We start from the raw sequence: 21,967 nt of genomic DNA on the forward strand, positions 1-21,967 counted from the left end.
TAATGAGGAGGGGCTAAAGCCCAGAGGGAGGTAACAGTCCCAGCTCCTGCTCATCTCTAGCAGCTAACTTCTTCACAGGGCCTTGCTAAGCTGATCAGCTCTTAACGAGGACATTGTTTATGCAGGCTGTGATGAGCAGAATCCCCACATATTCACAGTCCCCCAGGGTCAGTGGACAAAAAATGACACAGATTAACAGAAAACAAGAGCCAAGAAAGGTTGAACTTGCATTCACAACATTCCCCCCGCCCCTTTTAACTGTGCAACAGACTTGAAAGTACTAATTAATCATTTGTTAGAAGAGATCCCAAAAGATGAAAATCTGCATAGGACCACTGGAAATACAAAGGCATCATCACTAAGACTTCTCCTGTATGCTTGAAGGAGAACAAGTCCACATGTACAGCCGTGCTGTGCAGCTGTGCCAGCCATCCCCTCTCTCACCCCAGCACAGACACCAGCACACTGGAGGAAGCACAATGGTATGTCAACTGAAAACCTCTCAGCGAGGCAAGGAGATGTGAATGGAGCAAAGGTAACAGCCAAAGATGCCGTTATCTGTCTGTATTATTTAATTCTGGCAGCACACGCGTACCCCTCTGTACCGCTGGGCAGAACGCAATGTGCTCACTAAGCAGACGGCTTAGCAGCCGAGAAAAGGATAAAAGAGAAATGTCTGCCCGTGTTTCACCGCCACAAAACTTTGTCTCCCATACTGCCTTACAAGAGCTGCCATCACAAGAGCTCTACTCCTGGACAGTTGCAACTTTCTAGAATTTTCCAGATCCCCAAAATCTACACAGCTCTCCCCAGGGAGGCACAGGCGTAAGCACTGCTATATGTGGAGATTAATAGGGGAGTGTATGCATTGATCTTGCTAATTATAGTGATAAAAACGAAGTGCAGCTAAGAGTACATTTCCTATCAGCTGTTCTAGGAAGTGCTGCCCTCAACCTTGCATGCTCCTGATCCAGCCCGAGCTCCCCAGGCTCCCACTGCACGGCCCAGGACAGTCCTGAGTGTCTGCAAGGGGATTTACTGCTACTCACTCGTGTACCTCTGGCAAACGTAGTCCCAATAAACTTCACATGAAACACACTTTCCTGTTACAAATGAGGAGTGCCAAACCCAAGTGGAGCTTTACTTGGCAGTTTCTGCGGAGCAGCGCAGTGGTTTGGTGATGGGGGGGTTCCTCTGGAGCGCTGCAAGCTAACCAACATCTGAATCGAGGACGTTTTGCTCCTCAGGAAAGTACCACTTTGTCCTTTCATATTTTCCATGGATGCTGTCATCCTTGGGGAAAAATATGACAGAAAAGCTGTGCTTTGTTTTTAAAAGCAGTGCCTGGAAAGTATTGTATGGACAGCAACAGGATGAAGCTACAAAGACAGCAACAAAATTTTTGCCATGACAGAGCCATATCACTAAGCAGTAGGTCAATCTTCTGGTCAGGGCTTTTCTCAGTCCGGGGGACAGCCAAGAGCTGAGGAATTCAGGAAGCCTTCTCTCTTCCAATGTTTGGAAAAGAAACAGCAAAAGAACAGTTGAATGTGAAGACAAGACAGTAACCAAAAGCAGCCTCAAATATCCCATTACTGACAGTTTTTCTTTAACATATTTTGTACGTATATTTGAAAATAATGAGATCAGCCCAAGTTGTTAAGTTGTGAACAGTCAGGTGAACTGGAGCAGCCTGTGAATATGGAAAAGCATCGGATAAAAAGCAAATTATATAATCAAAAGGGCTGGAAGGAAATCTGAAAAGTCAGCAGGAAAAAAATCTGTTGTCCATGTTGTAATTATATGGCTGTTGAGTGATTGAAAAAGGCTTTCTGTAACACAGAAAAAGACTGGGACTATCTGTACAGGTGATGTATTATTTCCTCCACCAGTGATAGGAATGATCCATGTGTTACCCTGTGAGGGACCTCCGAGGAGACTCCATGCACTGCGAAGGCACAACAACTAACACGCGCTTGGTGTTGTGCCGACAGGGCTGGCTCAGAGATAAAACAAGCATCTGAAACCCTCTCTGTATGTGTGGAGACTGTTTTGAGAAGATAAAAAATTAAACTAAAACAGCATTTTCCCCCCTATTAAGTCTTTTTGGGAAGAAACCACCACTTAACTGAAATAATGTTATTTCAACACTGGAACTTGTGCTTTAACATCACTTGAAACTTCAAGTTTCTTGCTAAGCCAAGAACTACTGCTGGAGGGACATGGATATTGCTTTGATGCCATTTGCTTCAGGTATACTTGATTTTTCACTAAAAATAGTAAACTCAGAAGTCAGATACATTGTCATAGTTGATTAATTCTTTACTTTGAAGATACAATAATTAGTTACGAAAAGGCATTCCAGAACAAATAAGAGCCCACATGCTATTCTTGAAAACAAGTTTCAGCTCCCATGTTTGATTTTACTTCTCAGACCCCTCCAGCAGCAGGTACAGTATTCTTCCTCTTCACTTTCAGCCCTCATTACTCTTTCTGTTAAAAGAAAAGCTCCCTGGTGCCCCACAGAAAGAGATGCTTTACCCTGCAGGGAAAGGCCCCTGTCAACAGCACAGCTTGGAGAGCACTCCTTTCTTCAAAGCCATTATCCACCATTCCAAGGCTTTCGAGAATTCTGTACATTTTTGTCATCTTGGTTGTCATCTGAAGGACAAGGCTGAGGACCGTTCGCACCCTGTGTGCTCCTCACCACAGCCAGCCCAAAGCTGAGGCACCGGCAATGTGCTGGGGAGCGCCACAAGGAGACTCATGCCATAGGGGGATGTGGCCCCGATGACAATTTGCTCCAGTTTCATTGAGGACCCCAGGCCTCAGCATGCAGAAGGAGGGACAAGATGTGGGATGCTCCCCCAGGAAGTCCTCACTAGTCCTTTCGGGTGCAGCCCCAGCCACCCAGGGATGGCCACTGAAAATTGCACAGCCAGTCCGCGGAGCGTGACGGCAGCCGCGTCCTTCTGCAGAACCACGCTGCACAGGAGGGCGATACTGGCAGCGCTCCTGCAGACATGCGCACAGCAAGGGACCATTGTAATAATACTCCAAAAACCATATGGGAAATTGAACCAGCCACAGAAAACCACACTGAGTTCACGTTATTTAATAAAATACTACAGACACAGATTAACTTCCCTCGCCCAGTATTTATTGTTTCATCTATCTCTAGAGAAGTTACAAGCGTTATGATAGACTGAAGATTTCCTTGTTTTCATATAGCTTCTTTATAACTTCCTACAGCAATGTACCACATTGAATCCCAACAGATAACCATACAATAACAACAATACACAAGACAATTTTTTAATCCTCTCCATAAATCGAAGAATATCAATATCAAAGAGATGGATGACACAACCTCCCTTCACACAGGCCAACAAGAATGCATTTAGGAACAACAGACCAAGCTCATCCTTTGTCACCAGTCCTCACAGAGAAACGCTTTTCACTATTTCCAGTCAACAGGAGAACTTTGTGCAACCTTGGCCAATGAAAGCCTGAACTCTGTCCTCTTGCCTCGTCACAGCACCCCCTGCAACACAGCAGTGCATACCCCTAGACACAAAGCCATCAGCCCTTCCAGAACTCCATCTGCTGTAGTACGTCCTCAAAGTCATCAGAATCATCGTGGCCTTTCAGTACTTAAAGGGGTCTTATAAAAAGGATGGAGAAGGACTCTTTACTCGGATAGATAATGATAGGACAAGGAGGAATGGTCTTAAACTAAAACAAGACATTTAGATTAGATATTAGGATGAAATTCTTCACTGTAAGGTAGTGAGGCACTGGAACAGGTTGCCCAGAGAGGTTGTGGATGCCCCATCCCTGGAGGTGTTCAAGGCCAGGTCGGACGTGGCCTTGGCCAATGTGGTCTAGCAGGTGGCATCCCTGCCTATGGCGGGGGGGTTGGAGTTAGATGGTCTTTAAGGTCCCTTCCAACCCAAGCCATTCTATGATTGTATGATCATCACCAATCTTTGCTCTGCTCCCTTCTCCAGCATCCCACACAGCACCCACCTTCCCTTTATTCAATGCCTCTGCTGGGCTTACAGGATCGGCTCAGGATACACAAGAATCCTGGACAAATACAATGCACTGTTTGCATTTTTGGGACTCCTCCCATATTGCCCAAAGGAAGGTGCACTAAATGAGTGTGACAGAACGAAAGTGGAAAGAGGAAATATATAATAATTCCAACAGATGAGAGCTGGGCCTTGAAGGTGAAATGAAAACTGGCAGAGCAAGATAAAACCAGTGAAGCCCCCCCAGTAGAGCAGCCCTTCTTCAGAGGTATAGGCCACAGGGCTGGGCACCAAGCTGGCATCTAAAATTACCACCTTTGATGCAGTTCTTGTGCTTCAGTATACCCAAAACACAAGGATAGGAGCACCATCTGATTTCAGACTAGCACTGTGAAGGTAAGTTCATTAAGTGTCTGTGAAACATACAAACAGAACACAGAACACCACAGAAATGCCCATGAGAAAATAAATAATTCTTCATTCAGTGAAAGCTTTGGATTGTATTAGACAAAGCCTGGGGCAATGTAATGAAAGAGGAGGATAAAAAGAAATGGAATAATTACTCATTCACAGAATGAGGCAAGAATCCTACTGGAAAAATATGTATGGAAATACTTATAATTAAAAACTATCATAATGCCTGCACACAAAGGGATGAATTAAGGCAACCTGAAGTATAATTTTCTATGTTTAAGATGGCTGTGAGTAGTTCCATGAACTGAATGGACACTAATGTGTATCAAGAAGTGTGTATATAAATTCAGGCAATTGTTCCATGCCCCATACCACTGAGCAAACACTCTGCAAGGAAAGCCACCAAACCAAGTACTGTTGGTGAGAAGCCTTCCAACTGCAGCCTGTCCCATATTTACCTGGAATACCTGCAACAAACAATGGTTACCAGCACACATTCTCAGGCCTGGTTTCCGCCAGAAAGGACGTGTCAATGGCCCATAACAATTCACAGCAGCAGAACTGTTTGGCTCGTGTATTACATATATGTCTTTCAGGCAGTTCGTAATCCAAAAGTGGGTTAAGTCTTGCTGCTCTAGCTTCACCTACAACAGGCTCTCAGCTTGCATAAGCGCCAGGAGTAGGGGTAATGTTTTTTCCATAACCCCCAACTGACACTGGTACAATAAGTGAAAACACAGCCTAAGATGCCCTGAGAGGCTGGGGCTGCACAGCCTTGCATCCTTGCTGCAGACTTTTCCAAGCTCCTCAGTGGAAAAGGTCAACATTTTGCACCAGCAGTAGGTGTTTTTGTTGTTTTTTCTTTTAATCCCTTCATCATGAGCCAACACCCAGACGAGACACCATCCTTAACAGAAGGGCAGAAACTAAACAACCTGCATTTCACTGCCACAAAACTAACAGTGAGCGTGACTGTACAGAGCTAGGGAGCAGCCTGTGGATTTCTGACAGACTTAGTGCTGGCACAACCTCTTAGCACCACACAAACAGGAAACTGAACCTGAAATAAGAGAGAGCCTAAGATACCTGCTGTCCCTTTCCTTGCTGTCAGTCTTCATTTCTAAACGGTTTAAGCCCAAGAAAAGCAGTTGAAGCATGTGAGGAGAGCAGGAACTGGGAGTGAGGGCTCATGATCGGAGCAGCCCATTTGATCTTCTTGCTCTTCCTCACACCCACATGAGCTGCACACTCCGGAACACCAGCTCAGACTTTGTCCAAAGGACGAAAAGGCTTTGTGCAGCTCTGAAAAAAGGTTGCTGGCTGCAAATTCAGTTTAAACTACTCAATATGCTCCAGTCTTGAGGATGAATATAAAACAACCCAAAGTTTCCTTCAAACTGTTAGAAATGTCCCATGTGATACTCTTTTCCTTTCCCCTTGTTTTTCTTTATCAGTTTCACGATAGCATGACGAAACACCACAAAAGCTCCCAGCAAAAGCTTTGCCAGCATAAAGGTAAGGGCTTATCTGCCATTAAAACATTACAGGCATATGATGTGTTTAAACCTTAGACGTGCATCCTGCACTACTGAATTGCTGAGACAATTGAGAAACACACAGGCAAGGCTTCAAGCCTAGTGCAGCCCAAGGGAGTGGTGGACTCCAATACAGTACAGCAAACTTGGATCTCAGGTTGAATGAACAACACACATTTGTGCATCATTCCTAGTTTTATGCTTTCAGTATAGGACAGAGCCAAGTAAGCCTTACGGTGAGATTTCAGTTCAATCTTTTTACCTCGTTCAAGAGAAATTAAACAACAATATGATCATAGTTGGCAAGCATCCGTACAAGAAACTTCCCATAGTAAAGGTTTCTTTTATCTTTAGGAAAAGCCAAAGCAAAATTCAGTGTTCATAACCTGAAGCTAAATAAGCGCAGACATGAAATGGTGCATGCATTTTGAACAAGGTCAGTAGTTAACTCATCAAACAAAAGGATACACCAAGTTCTCCTTTACCTAGGGCTTTTTAATGTGAGATTTTTAGAACTGAGAACAGAAATTTGAGACTTCATTCAGAAAATACAAGGTAAGATACCACAGCTTCACTCCACAGACTGTAATGGTCCCTCCATTTTTTATTTTTATTTTTTAAAACAAAGAAACTCCACCCCACAGGAGCACACACAGAAATCAGAGTCTTAAAGAATTTCAGCTCTGGAAAAATGACTGTTGCTTTGTTATCTATCCTACAGCTCACACAGTGTTGGGCATGACAAAAAATGAGGAGGGATTTCTGTGCCTGAACATATTTAGATTTCCACAAAGACTGAACCTCTAGCTTCCTGAGTTTATACAGTGCTTTTTTTTCGGTGCAACTGTAACACTGATTTCTGCGTAAAATTTCCTACATGTGTCTAAAACTTAATTCCATTGTCATATACTTCTACAGAAGGATCTACCTGAGGTGAAAATTGCTCTGAATATTAGTTCCAGCAATTCCCTTCAAGAGAGACTACAAAAATGGAAAATATGGAGCTTGTGGAAAAACACTGAAGAATAAAACCTGAGATGATAAATGCCTCAGCTCCTTGGTGCTCTCTTTGTTCAAGTGTATCTGCATCCACTTGTATTTACTGTATACAGGTAAAGAAGCTCCCGGGAAAAGCGAGGTGCACTATTTATTGGTTTTAAGAATTCTGGATCTGCAATCCACAATGTGTAGTCTGTGAAGACATACACAGGGTAAATGATAAACACTAGGAAGGCAGCACTGAGCAGCATTAAGAGTACTTACTGACTATTGCAATTCAGAAATAAAATGGAAGCAGCAAAACCTTTTGGAGGAACAGTGTCCACTCACAGCACAGGAGAAGTGCAAAGAGATGGCAGACTTCTAAAATCCTATTTAATAAATTGTAAGTGTAACTTCATTTACTTCAGTAGCCCAATTCTCATTTCTAGTACCATGTGGGATTAACTTTTTTGCAAAGATACTCAAGGCCGGTACATTCTATTAAGAGGTTAGTATGCTGCTTTCACAGCTTGGCTGATCTACTTGCCCAGCCCAGAGACAGACATTTTAATAGGTCTTTCTGGGCAATACAATGGATACACCAGAAAATCCAGGTGAGTCAAAAATCAACAATAAAAATAGTTTTGTGAGTAGGTATGAAAACAATAAAAGCAGGGTTCCTACCCTGTGGGACAACAGGAAACACGCACAGGCAGACAGAAGCTTTCTGTAACACAGACTCTGTGACTTGAGAAACACTGCCGAGAGGACTCCAAAGTCTTTACTCTCTCCCACCTATGGTCAGTGCAAGCTCAGCAACTGGCTCTGGGACACCTGATCTCCCCCAGAGGACTTGCAGCAGTGCACATGCATCAGTGTCTGCTGCTTAATTTCAAGGAATGCAGCTGGTGGCCAACAGCCAAAAATGCTCAAGAGTACCATCTTTCTTCATGCTTCCTCGTCTGGGCATTGATCCCAGGCTCACCAACAGGTACCACACTCTGTGACCACCCGTGCAAGTACAGACAACACCATCCCAACGTGACATGACTGTATGCAACACCCCTGGAGCTGTGAACCATTTCCACAAACGCTGCAGGCATCACAGCTTGCATTGGCAGTTCTTGCGTTGGGGCATCCTTAGGCTTTTTGCCGGAGAGGCAGCAAGTCACACGTGAGTGCAGGGAGCTGTCGGTCACTCCGTAAGAGCTCCCTCCTCTTCACTCCTCTGCTTACCCTGTCTAGGGATCCTCCTTCCCCTAGCACATGCATGAAAAAACAACTACTTTGAGCCAGTTTCAAAAAAGAAAGGAGAGCTGACCAAGAAGTCATGAGCTGCTAAATCAGGAGCTTCTCTGCAGCACCTGCTGGGGAAGGTAATGACAGGCAGAGGGGGACAAGGCTGCAAGGAGACCCAGCAGGATACCAGGCAAGGGACAGACCTGCCTGACTGAAGTGTGACCCAGGGGCAGCTGGGGAACCTCGCCGCAGCCTCCTCACACCAGCCTCACCCACACGAGCCCTTCCTGCCTCTGCCTTCCTTCCAGCCCCGCACCGCTCCCTGCTGAGCAAAACCCACCTCCCACGAAGTTTTCCGTGTGACTGCACAGCTGTTCCCTGACCAGCCATCGCCTTCCTGCTCCCGATGGAGGAGCCGATCCACACCCCGGCAGCAGTCCCCGGCACTGGGACACGAGGACCATCTGGTGCCGAGGCTGAGCATGGCACCAGCAAGGCGCTGGCTGCCTGCAGCCGGCCCTCGGACACCGGCACGACTCCAGCAGCAGGCGCAGAGAAGCCTGCCGCCCCTCACAGGGACGGGGAAGGAGGCTCCCCAGCCCGAGGAGGGCAGCAGGCCCAGCACCGCCGCCGCGTGAGCCCGGCTGGGGCCGTGGAGGCTGCCCACATGCGCAGCACCACAGGGCGCCCTGCCGGGCCCCGGGGCGGCCGCTGCCACGCGCACCTCGAGATCCAGACGCGGTGCCAGCACGCTGGCTGCGAGAGACGAGCATTGTGCTCCTTCCCCACCAAAAACCCCGAGGCCTCCTGCGTGTATGCTAACCACAATCCTTTGAGAGGCTCGTGTATTTACAAACTGAGGCATGTTGAAATCAAAGGGGATACCATATGACATAATTCACATTAAAATGTCAACAGGCTGACAATTTATAGAGCCAATCCACAGAAGGTGGGGAGAACTAAGACGCGGTAATTGTTTAATTCCCGCTTAAACCAACAGCAGCTTTACCTTCAAAGGCGGTACAATGTGCAGGCCTTTCAGGCGCGCTGTCAGCCAAGCGATGCCAGCAGCTGGCGCCTGGCCAGGCATTAGATAACGGCTTTAACTGTTTATAGGCACTTCTCACCAGCAGTGAGAGGGCGCAGGGCTGGGGAAGGCAGGATGCTGCTCTGAGAAACGCAGCTCCATCCTGGCCACAGCAAATATTTGCCTTCGTGGCAAGGACAACCTGTTTTTCCACGAAGGCAGCAGCCCTTTCGTTCGGGCACACGAGGCGCAGCTCGGCGCCCCGACGCTCCTCCTGCCGCCGCACATGACTGAGGCGCGGCACAGCTCCCCGGAGGCAGACAATGCCCGGCACCACGAGCAACCCGGGCAGGGACTCATGAAGCTCTGCTGACACAGTGCCTGGCACAGAGTGGCCCTGACCCCGACCGAGACCTGCAAACACCACTGCAGCAAAACAATGGAGGAATGAATTGCCCCAGCCATAAATTAGTTTAGGGCATATGTGAACTTTCTACCCCTGTTAGGTCTTAGCAGCTTTGCCCACAGTCTGCCTATTGTGCTGTTTTGTGAGACAAAACTTCTGGCCACCTTGACTTGCTCACATCCCTTGCCCACAGTCAGGCTGCTGGTGACACAACTTGTAGCCTGTAATAATGCACAAGGAAGGCACAAGAGAGAAATATACTCTAGCAGGAAAAAACTTACCTGAGCAAACCACAGCCAATAAATTTTCTATAAATGCCAGCTAATGCTGTCCCTTTGAGAGCAATGGAAAGGGACTGCATGGACTCCAGAGTCTTCTGCACAGACTTGCTGTCTGTACATAAACAGTAACACCTCATTCTCTCTTCTACCTCATTAACTGAAACGCATTAAAACAAGTGTGCATTGGGAGCAGAAAATGAGACTGTTAAACCAAGCTGATATAATCCTCATCAGCTGTGGGAAATGAGAACACATCCATTACGCTGAATCAAGTACGCCAACTGTGATTTACCGATAATGTTAAGACCCCGAGAAAGATGCTCTTCCCCCTCGAACGTCTCTCTCCTTTCATACTACACAGCTCTATCCAGTGTCTTTAAGACTGTCAGTTGTTATATTCAAAGCAGTGTGTGCATATTCTGATTCGAGCAGCCACCGTTTGAGTGCACTGCTGCTGGCCTTTGTCCAGCACTGCAGACAGTTTTGTACAAGTCTTTTGTCCCCAGAAGGTATGTTCTCACTACACTAGCAGAGCTGGGGGCTGCCCACTTCTTAGAAGTGGAAGAAAATACCAAATTAGAAGAGCATACACCCAGAAAATGGGACATTTAAGGATCAGAATCTCAAACTGGGATGTTCAGATACACTATGGTAGTATTTAACAACAACATAGTTTACCTAGAGTTGACAGATATTCTGTTTGAGCATTCACAACTTGCCTTAAAGTTACCAGCCTTCAGAACAGCATGAAGCACAGAGAATACCTGGGCATCACCAGTGCCAACAGCACCACGTTGCTACAAGCATCCCTGAATTCTCCAGTTTGGTGATCGAATGCAGCAGGAGACCAAACTGAGGGAGTGTCAGAAGAGGTGACGAGCTGTCACTCAGTGACAACTGACCTTCAGCTCCACAGGAGGATAAACTGTTCCCTTCTCTTGGTGCACAACCCCTGTACACGTTCGCTGCCCTTACGAGAAGATACTTGGCTCTGGACGTTGGAGCAATGTTCGTTTATTCTTTCCCCACGGAGACAGAGTAAGGGAACCCTCCTGACAGCACAGGAGCTGCTGGCTGCAGGACCAGACAGACCACATTTCACACCAGACAGTCAAGCGGCTTCAGGCACTACAGGACTGCAGTGGATTTGAACTGCTGACCTCAAGGAGAGGCTCAGGTTTCCAAATTCTGTTTTCCTCCAGTCAGACTGCACTCCTGGTACACCAGGCAGGGGTCTCTCCTCCCTGATGTCTCCACCTCTCTTCCATACATTTAGAGCAGGAATGTAAACAATCGCTTCGATACTTGCAACTGCTATTTCAGATTTTTCAAAACAAACCTAAGTACGAAACAGCATTTCACTCTGAGTGCAGTCTGTTTTGAGTGAAGTCTAGACTGAACTCTCCAGGACTAGTTTCTCGATACAAACCTTGGGGAACTAACAACACACACCGGGTTCTAAAACGGCAGTCTCCAACAGCCTGTGCAGGCATTTTGAACAGGGTCCATGAAGTCTGTTTAACCAGCATGATGTGTGCAACAGAATCACAAAGAAACAGGCATTTAAAGTGACATCTGTTGGATTAATTAGCTGTGTAATTAGCCTCCCCTCTGTGGAAATAGGCTTTGTTACTGCTGCCTGAAACTTCCCCAGGTGATTTTCTTTGTAACTATCGTTCTCCAAGCATAGGAGGAGCGGGTGAGACAGGACTGCAATGCATGTACAGAAAAAGAGGTAGAAATAAAGTCTAGAGGCCATTAGGCAGCTGAAGGGAAATAAGTGACAGCGGGTCAGAGAACCATAACCACCAAACAAAGGTGCTGAAATCCAAACAAATCACGTCCATCAATACTTGCAAATTCTGTAACCATGCGCGGCCCTGCAGATGGGATGAAATAAATGGATAAAATGCAAATTTTTTGCATTCTCTCAAATCAGATAGAGCATCTTGGCTTCTGCCTCTTGCATCAGCTCTCCACTCTCCCCACAACTCCAGCTTGGAAGACCCCAAGCTGACAACAGGGGAGTCAAATCAGGCGCACAAAAAGCTGTGTGACAAGACAGCAACTGCATGTCTACCCAAGCCATTGCAACCTGCAGCACAGAAAAATTCTGATGTTTAGAGCAATGAGGCAACCAGGATCCTGGGATTAACTGCACTTCACTGATGATTCAATGGCCAAATGCAAGTACCTCCTTAGAAATCCACGTCCCCTTTTTAAATGCAGAACCAGAAGAAAAAAAAATATTTTTGGTGTCAGGACAAAAGCAGTATAGCAGTTGAGGTGTAAGATAACTCCGACATAAATCAAACTAGTACTGAAACAAGTATTTTTACTGCAAGTTGATCACATCAGTTTTACCAAGTTGTACCATAACATCCAGACTGTTAATTCCTTGCAGCTTGTGGTGATAGGAAGGATTCAAAATACAGTTGAGGGAAGGCAGTTTTAGAGAACAATGATACAGCACTCTGTAAAAAATCAACTGACTCCAATGCCTGCTTATTATCTTTACTCTGCACAGACACGTCAAGTCCCTCCCAGAGCCATGCGAGCGGGAGTCCACTCCTTGCAATGAGTCACCACACTGGCTTACTCTGTCCAGGCAGAGGGACCTGCGAACTCGGTGGAAGAACAAACCCGGCAAGGAACAAACCGATGTAAGTGAGGTTTTAAAGAAACACTCACTAAATGCTGCTGCCATCTCCCCAGGTGCTGCCAGCACCATTCAGGCGGCAGTGCCTCGGGCAAAGCAGGGCCCACGCAGCCGCGTGCTCCAGCAGCGACAGGCTCGTGCTCTGCCCTGCAGCTCTGCAGCGTGGGGAGCAGTCTTTGGCAGGGAGGCAATGTAACCTGGAGACAGGTATCTTCAAACAGCTGCAATAAGGTTTACCAGAGCTTGTCCAACTGTACCCGAAGGCACAACTTTCAAAGAACCTGTTGCACAAGTGTAACTTATTGCCTAATTTGAATTGCAGAACTTGATTGCACGTAATACAGTGCAAAACCAGAGTCTTTAAGGACTGGCAAGTATGAGAAAAAAACACTATGGCATTAAGTTATGCATTATGCATACATTATTTATTGTAATCTAATCAATTTCCTGGAGATAGCAAGCCTAGAACCTCCCATATCACTTGCACAGTAATTTTTGGAAGTTTAGCTGTTAGAAAAGTTTATTCAAAAATAGCTCAGTTATCTAGGAGAGCAGAAGACAAAGCACCTTGTAACCTGGTAGCGCTAATACAGCCTAACGGAATTCGTGGCTCCAGTCCACATCACGTTGAACAGGCTGGGGAAAACACTCGCTAGGTCCTTCCCAGCTTGCCAATCAACCCATTGCTCGAGATAGACATTAACAAGCGGACATCCATTATTAAACAAAGCATGTCATCAAAAAGCCTGCAGCTGCACTTAGTTACCTGGCAAGGTCTGTTACCCGCTGCACTGAAAGCCTGATGCCCCTCTACCCCTGAAGTGGGAAACAGAATTAACAGCATTTCCTGGTCTCCAATGCACACCACCCACAGCAGAAACACAGCTGCCCAGACGGGGGCACAGGACTACCTGGCAGGGGAAATGGGTAACCACTTGAATGCAGGTCTTCAGCAGACGCTGGCAAGCAAGAGCTTACAGCCCTGCCACACAACTCCACGTGCCAGCCTCAGCCTTCTACAAAACACTTGCCCAGCTCCTCTACCCACTCGCTCCAGCACTATCACACCCAGGCTGTTCCAGTCCTATCTGCTTGTCTTTGACTATGTGCATCAGGTGTATGCAGGAACGACAGGCTGAGGCCCCTGACAAACAGGCTTATTACCCATCTCAGACCAACCTCAGCCCAGCTGTTCTGACTGAAACTCCTCTTCACAGTGCTAAATCTGCAGGCAGGAGAGTAAGCAGACATTTCTGCATCAGTCTGTACTCACAGTGGCTAATTGCCTGGAAAAAAAAAAAAGTAGGTCTTTTGTATCCAGACCAGGATCTCTGAACACACATTCACCCTCCACGCTCTCCTCTGCAGAGATGCAACCTCCCACAACAGTACAGGAGGGACAGCAGGCTCCCTGACAGCTTACACCACCACAAGATCTCCTAGAGCTTCTGTCAACAAATCAGAGCAATGGCCATAACCACCTTATCCTCCATCCTCCCACCATCTGAAAATCTGTACTGACAAGCACCATCCAAAAGGGGAGAAATTCCTGCCTGGGGCGTGCAAAATTTAAATACCCATTCATGTGCTCCACAGCTACTGGCATAAAAAACAAAAACAAACAAAAAAACCAACACAAATGCAGATAAAGCTGGCGTCATGCATGTGAAAAGGTCATGCAAGATGCACGTTTCTGCCTCATCAAAATTGTGACATCTAGTGAGATGAGAGCTGAGGTCCAGGACAACTTCGCAAGACCGATCTTACTGCCTACTGCCCAGCACTCTGCCTCGTCCCGCCAACCCCCCCCCATTCACGGTGAGCCAGAGAGGAACCAAGTTTAGCTATCTGTAGTTGTTCACAAGCAACTGCTACAAAGCCATAAAAAATATCTCAAATTTACACAGATTATGATAACAGCTTGTCAAGGTGGTCTCTGGCTTTTTTTTTAATCCGTTTTCACAAATGTTTTGAATTCTAACTCTTGTTTCACAGTGAGCTTTTGGCTACCTATTTCAGTTAACTCCTAACACCTGCTACACCAAGCACCTGCTCCTGGCTCCTGTTCCAGTTGCAGTATCTCTCTCTCATTTGTTGCTGTTATAGGGTGATTTCTTCACTAGGCACACGGCAGAGTACTTACTGGAAAACTGTTGAAAGAAGAACTGAAGTGTCTGAAGTCCACAAACAAAGCATTCAGCAGGCAGTGCTTTGTATTTTCAATAATTCAGATTTCAATTAGATTTCAGAAAAACCACAATCCCATGAGGGAGGCTACTGAAAGGGTTAAATGGACCCGACTGGTTTTTGTATTAAAATACTTGGCGATCCCAGTAGGATATTAAAACAGAACTGGATCACAGGGGCTCATTCCTCCTGTAAGTTCCTGTGCTGTGAAAAGCAGCCAGTTCCACGCAGAAGCCAGCTACAGTTTGCATTTCACTGAACAGGGAGGCAGCCACCAGGCAGAGCCTGCCGAGATGCACGCTCTGGCTCAGCCGCCCACCCCTCGCGGGGTGACCAACCCTCCGGGCTGATCTCCAGCAGCTCGGCCAGGCTGACCCAGCTCCAGAGCCCCTCTCAGCTCTGAGATCCAACATCTGTGCAGACTGGGGTGCAGCTCAAAAAGTTTCTCAGGCTACGAGCTCAGCAAGGCTCAAAGTCCATTCCAGATTTAAACATGCTGCAGTCCTCAGAACTGTTTCAATTCACAAGCTTATCTTTCATCATGAGTTTATCCCAGACTAGAGGATGGCAGATTTGAATTAAAGGTTTCAGAGACCAGCTTTAAAAACAACTTTGTGGGGAGACTTTTAAATGGATATTCACTTGTGAAGCTACCATTGGAATTTTAAGTTAGACCTTGCAGGAAATCAGTTAAAAGTCCCTTATAATTTGTAATTTAAACAGGCTTCTGGCAAAATCCACGTTACTCATGAGTGTAATTCAGAGCTGTGATGCTGCATCTGTAGTTCAAAAGATAAACTTGCAAAAATGAACCCAAAACACACAGAAGTCAGACAGCGAGTAAATCAAAGGTTAATACATCTCTAAATCCTCTGTAACACGCACGACAGACTCTTAAAATGCAGAGACTGAAGGAAGTTTTTGATAAAAATCAAAACCCAAACACGTTTCCTCTTGCCTACGTTAAATCATTTCAGTATTTCAAAGCTGAATCATGCGAACTACACACAGCTCCGGCAATGCTGAGAAGAGCTCTCCTGCAGGACCCCTACATGAGGCTGAAGCCTGGTCTGGTTCCAGGGTCTGAAAGCAAAGCCACCACTTGATGGCAACAGCCATGGATTAAAGTTTTATGTACTCTGTGTGACGAGAGATCTCTGCCAGCAGGTGTAGAAGGATGGGACTATGTAGAGAGTTTTCCAAACTTCTGGTAGGCTGATTAAAATGCATGAGAAAAAAAAAGGAGGAGAAACACAAACTGCTTTCCACTTCAGTCTCTCCTATCATTTAGCCAGAAGCCAAGTACTCCTTTTATTCACTTCTTGTTGCCATTAATTTTCTGATTTTTTCTCTTGTTAAAACTCGAAAACCTATGATAATTCTTTATAAAACTCCTTACCTGATAAAATGTAGAGCTTTTATACACTGATGCCCTACAGGAAACATCTGCTGTCAGCCAAATGGTGAGATGAGATGACTCTCAGCTTTACTATACTGCAGAACATTGGCATGCTTAACTTGCATTAATTCCAAAAGGAACAGCAACCAGATTTTAACTAGCGTTTTCTGATACCTAAAGCATTTCTCTCATGTAAAGGAAAACAAACAAACAAAACTCTAAAGATGACAAACAGTATTAACAAAATAGAAAGTCAGGGGCAAGCAGCGAGCTGTCATGATGTGGATGCTGGTAGACAAGAGTATTTATAACAATGTAACAGCAGCCATAATGGGTGATATCAAGGATTGATCCATCCAAAATCCATTCAAAGAGCAGCCACTAGCAGTGGAATTTGTAAAATGAAAAAGGGCGGATATAAAGCAATTCTTTCCCAGTGCATAATCAAAAATAGCTACCAGCTATTTGAGAATTCACTGAGACAGAGTTTGCATCTTAATTACGATTTAATGAGCACCAATGTACCAACTCCTCGTGTATCTGTCCAGTTCCTTTTTCAATCTACCTGAATGTCTGCTCTCTGCAATATCCCATGGCAATGAAATTCACATGTAAATGAAGTGATGCACAAAGAAGCCCCCCTGCCCCCATTTTAAACCTGTTGCTAATCATACCAGATGTTCCTTACTTTTGTGCTAGGACAGTAAGGTGAGCAACTGCTGCCTATTCACCTCCTCTGCTCCATTCTGGATTTGTGCATCAAGCTAATCCCAAAAAGTCTATTTATTGCCTTCATAGAAGTCATTCTGCCCAGGTATTATCTCTGCTGCTTTCTCTGGGCTCTTTCTAGTGTTTTTTTTTTTTTTTTTTAAATGTTCAATTTAGCTCATCTCAGGAAAAGTGATATTCAATGATCAGGAAAATCAAGGATTTTTTTCCTTTCCTTTTTCCTTCTTCTTAAACTTATAGCCGATTTTAAAGCTTGCTTTTTACACCATTTCTAGATCACTTACAAACAAAAACCACACGTCTTTCTAGCCTTTCTTCTCCATGATGGACGTAAGCTTTTGTTTTACCTTTTGTTTCATATCCTTATCTAGCTATCCATTCATGGATCTCTTCTCCTAGTGACAATACCTGCATCTTTGTTTAAGAGCTATTAAATGAGAACCTTGGCAAACACTCTGCAAACCCCCCTGGCCTGCACGAGCCACACCAACCCCGTCTATGGGCTGCCTGACTCTTTCAAATAACTGAGAAAACTTCCTCTTCCAAAAGCCTGTTTCTTCCCTTTCTAATTCATATGCCTACTAAGACTTTTATTACACTTTTTATCCACTTGTTTACTCAGTGCTTTGCAGTTTCTGGCACATATTACTGCCACAAGTCTGTATTTTGCACGCAGGTTCCTGCAGAACTCTTCAGTGAAGAGCCCTGGTAACCCCAGTGACTTGCTCCTGCACTGGCACCTCCACCCGAGACCACTGTTCAGATTTATCCTACATAAAGAGGCATCCTTGAATTCTTCTCTGTGAAACATGGGAAAAAAAATCATTCCTTCCCCACCCTGTACTGCGGTTGTCCTCCTCTTTTTCTTTTCTACACATCCCCTCCTTTCCTATTTAATCATGTCAGACTTCGAGGACTTTTCCTTTTTGTATTTTTTTTCCTTTATTTTTTTTTCCTATTTTCAAGTTTTTCTCATGGGTAGTACACATTTAATCCAAACACCTAACGTGGATTTAAGTAAATCCTCTGTGACCTACGCACACTGCACCCTTTTAATTTCTCCTTAGCATTAGCTCACCCATTTTCATGTAGTTTTTACTTCAAAGCTTGATATGGTTACAGTAGATGGTCTTTTTGTTTGTTTTTAATATGTAAGGACACTGAATTTGAATGCATTATCACATCACTGTTATTCAGTAACTGCATCTTACACAATATTCCATGTGTCACTTGAGAATTAAACCTTTTTGGAGTTTTGCTTACTAGAGTCAAGTAAATTAATGCACGCTATCACCCTAACCCCTGTCACACTTACGTGTTCTGCACTCTCACACTGGAGTATCCTTGGAATTATCTTCCTCTCCACCAGCTTCCTCAAGTGCCTATTTAATCAGTATCTTCATTTAAGACAAACAGTCCCACCATAGCTCTTTAATTTACACCACAAACTTTTGCTTTTGGTCTGCCTCATATATTGAGCTTAACTGGAACTGTAAAAGCTTGCCTCCCCAATGCCAACACAGCTCAGCATCTTGCTGCAGCTGCTCCTGTTCAGCCTCTGCTCGCAGAAGATGCGAACGCTCCTGCGGTGCCCGCGGGAGAGGCAGGAGGAGACGCACAGTAGGAGCTGCAGTGGAAGGCAACTCCCACCACCTTCGGCTGGGTTTGTAGCTGCACCTTGTGTTCTCACAAGGTTCACTGGTCATCTTTCTTTCTTTCCAGGTCAGCACAGAGCCAGAAAGTTTCATTATTGCTGGCATCTTGAGTGCTGATATTAAGGAGTCTTTCTCCTATATGCTCTGCCTCTCCTACTTAACAAGAAGCTCTATGTAGGGTAACATATAGCCCAAACCCTCTCCTTCAGACCCCACAGTCCCTAAGAAAGTTACTTAGCACTTGGGAAGACAGAAAAATGAAAACACTAAATGAACTCATCGAGTGCACTCATTTGGCAGTCTGGCCAGCGATGTGTTTCTTCAGTAGTTCTGTGTTTAAACTTCTGATTGAGTTACAGGTTTTGAACTAGAGATTCTCAGGAAGTTGTAGGAAACATCCAAACTTGGCTCCTGCTCTAGCAGATTAATCCCTCCTGGAAATTCCACCTGTGCAATGGATGTTGAGAACTCATGCCTGACCTCTTCCAGATGTGGGGCATGCTGCTGTGCTCCAAGTCTGGCCTAGTCTTTTGTGCTGACGAGGAGACAAGACTTAGCTTCTGCTGCGGAACCCCTGCACTTGTAAAGAGTTTGCACAATCCCCACCTCTCTGCTTACAACTGCTGACACAACTCAACCCCAGTCTCATACGATACTCATCTGGCTGTCCTAGCTAGGGCACGAAGGGCCTTCAAATCTGTCATCTACCTCAAACCAGCACAACCACATCTTGACATCTTAGAAATTTAAACTCACGTTTACTGTGGTGCTCCTGCTTTCCTGGTAGTTTCTCTGAGAAAATAAAAAATTACAAACCGCACAAAGGAGATAAAAAATCATGTTCAGAGGCACAATTATGGTACTTCCCCAAGTAAGTGCCAGATAAACATCAGAATTTCCTAGCTAGCCCCAGGATTTAGGGGAACAAGAGGATAAAGGATTACCAGATCCTTCCAGTTCCTCATTGTAAGCATGGAACCCACAGTTGCATCCCTGCCCCCTCATCGCTGACCAGGGAGGAGGACTGTTGCAAGCTGTTACGATGTGCAGGACAAAGATGGCAGCAGAAGACCAAACCTCCTCCTCTGGCACTGGAAGCATTGCAGGAGAAAACGGAAAGGTTCACCAGACTATGGGCTAACAGCATCTCCAGACCACATTTCTGGCAACATGTAGCACACCAATGGAAGAGGCTCTTGGGCAATGCAAGCAGCCAATAACATGTAATTTAAGAGGAAAATGGCAAAAAAGCAGAATAAGGAGGATTGTGTGTGATAAGCCTAGTGCGCGCTCTCACCCAGCAGCATCTGGAGAGGATTTTCTCCAGCAGGCAGGGAAGAACTCGATTACATCCAGTTAACTGTGCTCTAAACTGATTATGCATGTGCCAGGCTAATGGATTACATTAGCAAGAGGAAAAATAACATCCAATCAATCTCAATTTACTGCAGACCACACCAAGGCCTGAGAGAAGAGAAATCATTCTGTGAACTACCCCCACTCCCACTGCATCTTTTCAGCTATCAAAAGAGACACGGCATTACAATCACTCTGAAGACTGCAAGAATTGCACTGAGGCCTCAGCAAACAACTCGCTTTATCCATAGAAAGGTTTTTCCATAAAGTCAAACACCGATTCCAGCAATGCTGGTGTGAGACACTGCGAATCCTACCTTTTGCTGTCCCCTACCACAGCAGGCAAGTGAGCAGCCACGCAGAGCAACATGAGCTACACTTTATGATAAAATAGTCTGTGGTTTATCAAAACAAAGAAAATCCCATACTGTGCATTTCACAGACTTTATGCACACTAGAAAGCTAATATGTGGACTGCACAACAGACTTCACCTCTTTGAAATGTGTTTTTTTTGGTCTAGTGTCTCACTGCTTTTGTGTCAGAAGCAAAGCAGTACTATAGCAACTCTGAGACCTCCCCAGGCCTCTTATGAACCTGAAAACTGACAATTCCTCTTCACCTGAGGAAAGCATTTCAGGAATCTTTATTACATAGATTTACGGCTGGCCCCCAATATCTGACTTTTTTTAAAACTTTTTTTTTTTTGGAATTGCAATTGAAGTGCCCCAACTGTTTCTTCCCCAGTTCCCCAGTAGAAATCACTAGAAATGAAGGGGTCCAGACCCAGAATTTTTAGTATTTTTAAGAGAACAATGTTAAGTGTTAAAACTCATAATAGAGCTTTCAAATACCTCTTTTGTACCCCAAATTCAGTATCACAGAGAAGATTTGATTCCTCGGCTGGCTTTTTAAAGCCTCAGTGGGATACTCATGACCCCAATTTCCAAGCTGATTTTATTTCCTCAGGTCTCCTGCATACCTGAGAGCAGAGGCATAAAGGTAGGTATGACCACTTTTAGAGCCAGACTCTGCTGCACTATGTTGATTCTCAGCTGATGATGGTAAGAGTGATCGTCACAGAAACCTTGGCCTCAACAACTCACTAGAAATGTTTTCTGCTCTTCTTCTCCAGGCAAGTCCAACAACCACATTTCTAGACAAATCTTCTATAATGCTCCTGGTCACATCTTTCCCCTCTGAATTTGCTGAAACTGTGCATTCCCAGGAAAAATCCAGGAGTATTGAAATCTAATGCACCCACACCATGATGTGGGTGGGATACTGTACAGTGTGATGTCAAGTTTTACAGTCCCATTACTTAAAGAAAAACAACTGAGAAACAATTAATAAGAACAAAATATGATCTGCTTGAATATGTACCTTCATACATAAAGAAAATCTCACTCAATTTGGGGAAAAGCGGGGAAAAAAGAATGGGGATAGAAAGAATATAAAAAAATTGAGATAAACAAGAAGGCAATGAGTGGGATAGCATGTGTGAATGGAAGGTATGCGGCTGCCTAGATTTATGGCAATTCGTACCTGATTGTTCATACTAAAGCCATTATGGGATGATTAGAGAAAAAGGTGAAGCTTTAAGTCCAGTGAAAATCAATAGAAACGTCTGGAGCAATTCTGCTGCGCGAGTGAAAGGACTATTTACTGCATCCGGAGCTCCTCTTGGGTTACAGCCCAGAGGGTTCAAGCAAGCAAGGGGAGAGGGGCTGTGAACAAGAGAAGTAAGTCAGGAAAAAGAAGATGGTCAGGAAAAAGAAGATGGCGATAAAGACACAAAATGAGGCCAAAACAAACAAACTAACAAACAACTAAGGAAGGAAAACAAGATGGCAGTCACAGGCCAAATATTACCATGGATGAAACCCTGCAATGCCTCCTAACTCTGGCCAAAGCATGGCCAATACATGCACACATACACAGGTTTCTCTGCCCACCTTCTTCTAGCTTCAAGCAAGCAGCAAGCACTTCCACTTTGCTCACAGATCCCAGCATTAACATACGCAGAGCATTAAAGCACAGTGATGGCAGCCCTCTTCTTCCTTCCCT

At 45.1% G+C, this 21,967-nt stretch overlaps 1 protein-coding gene across 1 annotated transcript in view; it reads right to left on the reverse strand.

Moving 5' to 3' along the window:
* Positions 1-21,967, reverse strand: part of ZFHX3 (zinc finger homeobox 3) — a 170,289-nt gene that overhangs the window by 82,724 nt on the left and 65,598 nt on the right. The window lies entirely within an intron of this gene.

Source organism: Cygnus atratus, chromosome 12 (genome assembly GCF_013377495.2).
Source record: "Cygnus atratus isolate AKBS03 ecotype Queensland, Australia chromosome 12, CAtr_DNAZoo_HiC_assembly, whole genome shotgun sequence".
NCBI classification, from domain to species: domain Eukaryota; kingdom Metazoa; phylum Chordata; class Aves; order Anseriformes; family Anatidae; genus Cygnus; species Cygnus atratus.